The sequence below is a fragment of the Empidonax traillii genome, unplaced genomic scaffold, assembly GCF_003031625.1.
Source record: "Empidonax traillii isolate 1590-97213 ecotype Southwest subspecies unplaced genomic scaffold, ASM303162v1 scaffold72:size2462915, whole genome shotgun sequence".
NCBI lineage: Eukaryota > Metazoa > Chordata > Aves > Passeriformes > Tyrannidae > Empidonax > Empidonax traillii.
The window spans coordinates 1,307,079-1,315,439 of record NW_020955265.1 but is presented as its reverse complement, the minus strand read 5'-3'; positions in this window follow the sequence as shown (position 1 = coordinate 1,315,439).

Genomic DNA, 8,361 nt, shown 5'->3' with positions numbered 1-8,361 from the left:
AAAGGGAAAGGAAAAGGAAAAGGAAAAGGAAAAGGAAAAGGAAAAGGAAAAGGAAAAGGAAAAGGAAAAGGAAAAGGAAAAGGAAAAGGAAAAGGAAAAGGAAAAGGAAAAGGAAAAGGAAAAGGAAAAGGAAAAGGAAAAGGAAAAGGAAAAGGAAAAGGAAAAGGAAAAGGAAAAGGAAAAGGAAAAACTACCTTTCCTCTTGAAGTATGTATCAGGCCTAACAGGATGATCTAGGTTAATTCTGCAGTCTGACTCCATAAATGCACATGTAGTGCTACAAAATGTAACAGCAGAAGGCAAAGGCAGCCCAAAGGGAATTATAAGGTCCTGTTTTCATTTAAGTGAGCACCACTATATTTTTCATTACAGAATCAGTAAATAAAATACATAAAATATATAACTGTATTTTAAAAGCACAGGGAGCAAGAAATAGATATGCAATCTAGTCTGTTTGCCAGAGGAGTTGCCTTACCGCTAGAGAACATCATCCAATTTTCCCAAAAACACTTGTACTCTTCAACTGGCTGGTGATTTGGCTTTAACAGGAAAAGCATTATTTAACCCCCACTAGCTTTGTCTGTATACTGATGCACAGAATATCCTCTTTGAAGACAAAACATCTGACTGGACAGACATAGAAGCTCAGTCGTCACATCAGAAGCAAGAGACCTATTTCATAAAAAACAGACACTGTCAGACAGCTGCTCTAACACCTGTTCGGAAGAACAGTTGCAGATGCCAACTGCATCCTAAAGAACAATACAGACACACAGATCAAGCAGTAGGCCAGGAATCTTGATGCCATATAGACCTGGACTGCCAGTCAGCACCTACACATAGAAAAGATATTGAATTCCAGCATTTTTCATCACTGTGTCTTATCATATTCATTCAGGATTCTCTCTTCCACTCTCACATTTTTTTCCTGTATCCTTTACTGTACTGCAAAGAAGTCACCCTTCAAGGTAGTAGTGGGAAAGATGACTGGATTGTACCAGAGGACGGAGAATGATTATACTTCTCTATCCATCTTTAAGAGAAGTCACTCTCAGTCACTATGTTTTAATCTAGTTTAAACCTAAACCAGTCTTATTCTTCGTAGTATTAAAGTGCTTAAGGTATTTGGTGAATACTTAGTATAAGTGTGTTCTAGTTTAAAAAATGTTAGAGTTTTTTTTTTTACAATACTGAACACAGTGGGGTAGTTTGAAGATTTAAATTATATTTGTGAGCTAGTGTGCTCAAGGATGCAATATGTACAGCACTTCAGCATGAAAAATAAGAATTATTTTGTTTTCTACTCTTCTGTAATTTTCTATCTCTTTCCTTAAATATTTAATCACCTATGTAATAATTATGTTTGCTGTGTAACATTTCTAAACACCAGCAGATCCCTTAATAATTGCACAAAGCCAAACAATTAACATTTCAAAATGCTTAAAACTAGAAAACTTTTTCACAGCAAGGCCACTGACTGTGACATGCAAATGCTATCCAAAAATCATTTCAAATGCTTCCAAACAGTAAATGAAATGTTTTACTCAGGTGGCATTTGATTGAGATACAGATACCACAATATGATTTGATGCCCTTAATGCTTCATTTGTGCCTTTAAGTTATACTGGGTAAGAAAACCATAGCCTGTAATATTTCATCTGCACAGATATGGCACAATTCTTACACGTATATTCCACAATGCACAGCAGCTTCCACGGGGTTGGTGAAGACAGAATGAAAAATGGGAGTCAAAATGAACAGTACATCAGCCCTCTCACAGAAGTATGGTAGTGATGTTTTGAGTCAAGGTGAAGTCAGGAGGTGAGGAAAGGGAAATACAGACACTAAGTCTTTAGTAAAACATTTAGGTTGTTTGCTGCGAAGTTTCAATCCTTCCACTTGCACATTTAAGCAAGTTACACTATCTACAAGGTGTGACAACCTCTGCAAGTGCAGAACAGCAAGACATGTCCCACCTACTTATATAACACTGAAAGGCTGTTAGAAACCTTCTCCTTCCAACAGAAAATATCCTACTGTATTTAAAGAATTCATTAAAAAGAAGTGACACAATGAAACCATTGAAGAAACTTATGGAAAAATATATTACTTATAACACCTGAAATTAAAAAACTACATAGATCATACTTTAATATAAAGGACATGAAATTATAAATAGGGTGGTAGGCAGATGGTAACATGGACTACCAGCTTTGATAAATTGACCATAACTTCAAAATATGCATATACTTCTTCAATCAAGTTGTATTTCAGATTAACTGTACCTCCTGATTATAACCCTTACTCCAAATGCACAATTTGGCAGTGAACATACACACTGAAGTTTCAAGAATTTCTGTACTTCATACATAAATATTAAGTGTAACACATCACAGCAAAACAATAAATAGAATACATCATAGCAAAATAATAATATTAAGATACAATTAATGTTATTCCAAAGTGTGCAGCATCTACTGCAAGGCAATAGGATTTTAATAAAAACCAGGTTCAAATCCCAAATTTCAAAATGACAGTCTTTTGATTAAAACTATTAAAAATCAAGACTAAAATATAAACATATTTTAAAAACTGAACAGGAAAGCTAAGGATGCATCTGTCTATGAAAACTAGTTCAAAATATCTTTCATGTAAACTGTAATTACCTTCTGCACTCAAAACACATTGTAAGCTGGCAGAAAGGGAATTTATAGGTTGGTGAACTGGGCTGTGCAAAGATTGCTTGAGTCCTTCCATTCATCCTGTCCCTACTTTTCAGAAGAGAACAACTACTTTTCAGCTCTGTATGCACCTACCATCTTCTTCTGCCACAGGCACCAAAATAAATCCAAGTCCCTCCTTTTCTAGGAGTTTCCAAAATTTTTAATACGATTGTTCTTACTTGCTCATTTATTCATTGAAGAGCTAACACTGAGACAAGCCACCCAACATTTGTCTCTCATGACTGAATGGCAGGCCCCTTTTGCTGACTCCATTTTCATTCCAACAAGCACACAGTATTCAACAGATCATCTTTCACTTTTTTGCCTAGATAAGATTGTTCTAGCGTACCAAGGAAGGTCCATATGCTGATACATAAGTTCCTCCAACTATTTTACATTGTTTGGTGTCTAAAGGGAACTTAGTCAAATGATCAATTTTGATACTTCAAAGCAGCAAAATGGCAGCTTGACAGTGGACTGAAAGCTCTCAGTTGCTGGACAAAACAATCAGCATTCCAAACTGCACCTAAACATAAACAGAACTGAAAAATCTACGCTATTTCAAGCACACCTGTTTTGGATTAGTTATCTGGCTGCTAGATACTGACTGAGTAACATAGCCCCAATGCACTTTATAACAAGACAAGCACAAAATCAAAGGTCTTGGATTTCAGCCTTTTAAACGCTCATTCTTTTTTTTTCTCTACACCTCCACAATCTATATAATACTGGCAAGTAATTGTCACTTTAGAATATTCTGATGTCACTATTACTTAATATAAACTACCAGTAATTCTCTGAGTACTTGATGCTAACAGGAATAGCTCAAGAAAGAGGTTAAGCTTTAACTAATACCTTTTCTGTCTTAATTTAGTTTGCTTACTATATAAAATATCTCCACTATTCCTTGAATACAGTGCTTAATAGATATGTTATACTCAAGTAGATAGTCTATATATAGATTACTACATAATTGTATAAATAAACATTTATGCATTTACACATTTACTAAAAAGTAACATTTGAATAAAACACCATACCTTTTAAGACAATATACTGAACACTGAATCCACTGCCAGGAAGACTCCCTGTACGCATCATGTTACAAATGAACACGCCTAGTTAAGGCAAGAGATGCCATATATCAGAACTACAGCCAAGGTATCTTCCATACAGGAGTACCACTGAGATCACCTGCAGAGAAATACACTTTATCTGCACTTTCACAACATGTCTGCACTTCTCACTACTCAAATATAGCAGGGAAGGAAGGAGTTACCTGTACTCTATTGACTTGTTGACTTTGTCGAATGCAGCTTAACTTCAGTGTATTTCAGCAATAATGTTCAGTACTTTATTGACTGTAACTGCAGTCATTCCACGCCCCTAAAAAGGCAGTTTATGTAACATCACAGGTGGCAGAATGTTCTCAGTGACAAAGTCTAGCCATTTTAATCTAAATTATTATGTGAGTTTTAAAGCCTGAATATTTTTTACTTTATGAATATATATGTCTTTGCAGATACCACAGACAAACAATCTTGCTCTTTTAATATGGAGTCGAGTGTCTTATATTTTAAAAAAAGCTTGCGAGTGTACCTTAGACGCTAGAAAAAAAAATATATGGGACATCCCAGATAGCACATATAGCAATAGCACCCAGAGGGAAAATAATCACATATACTTGCTCCTTAAATGCCTAGACAGATCTATAGCATGCTGTAGAGGTAACTTCTGTCCATAGTAGATTTGTGTCATTATTCACAAGCCTTTAAGAAGATTTCTAAATTCATGTTCCTGAAATTTTTATTTCTCCACCAAACTACAGTCATTCATCTCTTTAAAGATCTTTCCTCCCCTATAAGCTTCACCACCCCATACCTTCAAGTCATTTCTCGTGGTTTCCTGAATCAAGTTCTGTACCAAGGGAATGTGGCTGTTAGCAGATCACAAATGTCACTTTATGAGAATTTACTGAGGTTTCAAACAATTTCTCTTGTTAGAGGCTGCAGAAACTTAAAACTTCTTTTCCTGAATCTTTCTATGAGATAAAGGTATTAGTAAGGTACCTTTTTTTCTTATCTAAACAAAGACTTGTGCACCCTTAAAGCTCATTCATTTTACCCTAAACTAGTAAACTAGTTTGTCTAATACGTGACCTCGTCCCCTCCTATTACCCTCATATTGCTCAACCTTAAGTACTGATGTCCTACAGTATCAAAGACGAACTTAGACCAAACTGCTTCGATTTTGGATATAGGGAGCTTGCACACTATGAATGCCATTCATTTAAATGGATGTGGAACAATGAACTGAGTCATAATTCAAGTTGCCAAAATTTCAAGGATTAGTAATACAGACTTAGCAAACTCCTCAATTACTTCTAAGACCTAAGGCTGAAGACTCTGGATGATACCTCAAAGCAAGATTTCTGTATGAATTTCTGTATGAGCTGCTGAGGAGAAATTACATTCAGAATCTGAGATGTTACAGTGGAAGATTAAATATTTTTGTCAGCTATATTTGTTTATGTTGCATTTTCACTTAATACTGAACAGTAACATTTTATATTTCTATTAAGCGCTGACCAACCATTATTTTATTTAGACTGTTACATAACAAAGGATCCACCCTTGGCTGACAAGCTTCAGTGCAAAACACATGAGAAAGAGGAAAGGAAAGAGGAAGAGGAAAAAGAGAGGCAGAGAGCAAGGAAGAGAGAGAGAAGTGAGGGTAAGTGATAGTGAGAGAAAGGCAAAGATAAGGCAAGAGAAGGGATCTTTGTCCCTAAAAAATCCAGTGCGCAGGCTGGAAGGTGGAAAGACCTTCCCCGGTTCTTCGTTCGCGAAGACTGGCCATTCATTCAAGAATGCTCTGATCTTGGAAAAAGTACTTATCTCCAAGTGTATGGTCAATTTTTACTTTTGAGGGGCTTAGTAACATAGATGACCAAAATTGTCTCAGCCAGGAGAACAACAGATGTTCTGAATTGGAAGCTTCATGAGAAAATTGAATTCAGACTTGTATAACTTACTTTCTCCTCCTCATTTGCTGTTGATATCAAGATTTAAAGAAGCTCTTAAACTTGCATAACAGTACCTTAACAAAACCTTGACAAAAGTGCCCTGTATCTGACAAGAGTCCAGCAGAATAGAAAGCTTCAAACTAGGCCCATAGTTACACGGATTTGTCTTATAGCATCATGTTGACAAATCTTCTCTAATTCACTATCTAATCTGCAGAAAAGTCAGTGTAACATCCTAGTTCCTTCTGCTGTCTCCATGTTTCACTGTGTCTGGTTTTCAAGGAATGAATTATCTAGCCTAGTGAACATTCTGGGCCTCAAAAGTAAGATTTAGGGTTTCCCACACCTCATCTTTGAAAATATAATGTAGGATTTATATACCAAATAATTTCCAAATAAATTTCAGTTAGGAGAAGGGGGAAAAGAGTGCCATGGGGAGAAAAAGAAAAAAGAGAAAATGACAGCAACATAAAAAGGTGTAAGCAACATTAGCTTTTCATGCATTAGTATAAGAAAATAAGTTGCAAGGCCAAAATCTAACAGCTTTTTAGAAATTACAGCAGAAGTCAAAGCATGAAGGGTAAAATCCTCTTGAGTTTGACTTCCAGTGTGAGCATAACAGACACATAGACTGTCTTCACGTGTTATCTCCATGCCAAACATCAAAACACCATAGTGGAGCAGTGTCTGGAGGATTCAAGACCGCTACTGTTGCATTTAAGCATGAATCTTTCTTCTCTGTAAAAGAAAATTATACCTTTTTCAAAATTCTAAGCCCAACTAAATTTGTCTATAAGCTAAGGTTTCCCCATTCATGAAAAGAGACCACATCAGATCCAGACACTTATCAGGCTTCCAAAATCTTGAAACAGCATTCAAGCTTTTGGAAGTATAAATAGTAAATCAAGTGTCCACAACTCCTCACTATGCCCATTAGGACTTAAATATTTTTTAAAAATAGAGCTGTGGCTCTTACACCTAATTAAAAAGGATTAAAATCTAATAAAAGGCTTTAAAAAAGCAAGTATCTGGAGTTAATTTGACCTTAATGACATTCCTTAAAAATGTCCACAGAGTCCTCTGCTCATCAAGTAACGTTATATATGTTCCATATGCTGCAGAGAGTTTATTTAAAAGCTCCACAAACACTGCCTCTGCCAGTTTTCAACCCTTTTATCAAACCTCTACAAATCAAAAATGTAAGCATGCTGAAAAGTCATTTGAATTGTGCTAGCCCACTTGCCACGTGTACTAAAAGAACCCTCCACAGTACACAAAACCTCCTCCGGGTCACGCATAATTGCAATTCATATAGTCCAAAGAGTAAGAGGACTTCCCAACAACAGTTGTTTGTCATGTCTGATGCTATTGAGGCCAAGAATCTTCTCTTGGCTCAGTTTTAGATCACAATGTACAAGAAAATCTCAAAGGAAAACAGTTACATTATACTTTGTTCATTGAAGTTCAGTAACAAGATTGCCAAGTTCCTTTCAAATAAAATTACACAAATCTAGTGAGGTAGTAAGCATGAACCACACCTATTCTCTGAAGGTAATGCAAATCACACACAGCTGCTCCACAACAAGATTTGTTTTTTGTCATGCTACACAAATGAAACACAACATTTCCATTTTATAACATAAAATCAGGTTTCCAAAAATTCTGATGATATCTAGAGCCCTTGGAGATCAGAGAAAAGAACTAAAGAAAATGAAAAAACTTTCCCACTTTTCCTCAGAAAGCTTCATGGTGTGCGGCAACCTACCCTTTGTTAAAAATCAGAATGTTTACAAGGAACCTATCAGATTTTAAATACCCTCCCTACCCTAAAAAAAAAACTATGAAAGGAAGGTTCTAGTGGGAAACAAGGGAAAAAGGAAAATATGGGAATAGCCATGAAAAATTATCTACTGGTGATGTGTGGTCTCGTAGGTTTAGTTTATATTCCAGTTCTTGCAAATTTGGATATCTTATGGCTGGTCTTGTATTTATATACAGAAAATTTCAATTTTAAGACATCATTCCTTGACATTAAGTACTAGCTTTGCCTTATAAATACAGAAGCCAAATTCCAGATATGATTCTGATTTCTTGGGCTAATTTAGTTTTCAGAAAGATAGAAATTAAATTAGCTGGGACAAAACTATTCAGTAAACTTCACACAGCAAAACTAGAAAATCATCTTTTTCTGCCATTGTGAGTTCCTAGGCATGTTGTTTTAACTACATCAAAGCTGCCATGTTCTCATCCTCTATTCCCTGACACTGTAACTCTACAATGTATAGTATATTTTACAGACCTCAATTTCCTGACATGCATGCAGAATTTTCTGCAGTGTCTAGACAGATGAAATTAAATTATTATAGGATGAAGACTATCATTTTGACACTGTTCCACTATGAGAAGAACAAGTGTTTCCTGCTCTTATCTCCCCTTGGCTTTACAGAAGTCACAATCATACTTACTTTTTGAATGCATTTCAAAATGAGAACTAGAAATATGCTTCCTTGTCCTTTCGTAATAGCAACCTCTAACTACTGTCCCTAAACCGTAAGTACAGCTGCAAGTAATATTTTACTGATGCAATTTCTTCAGAGAAAAGCTGAGCTATAA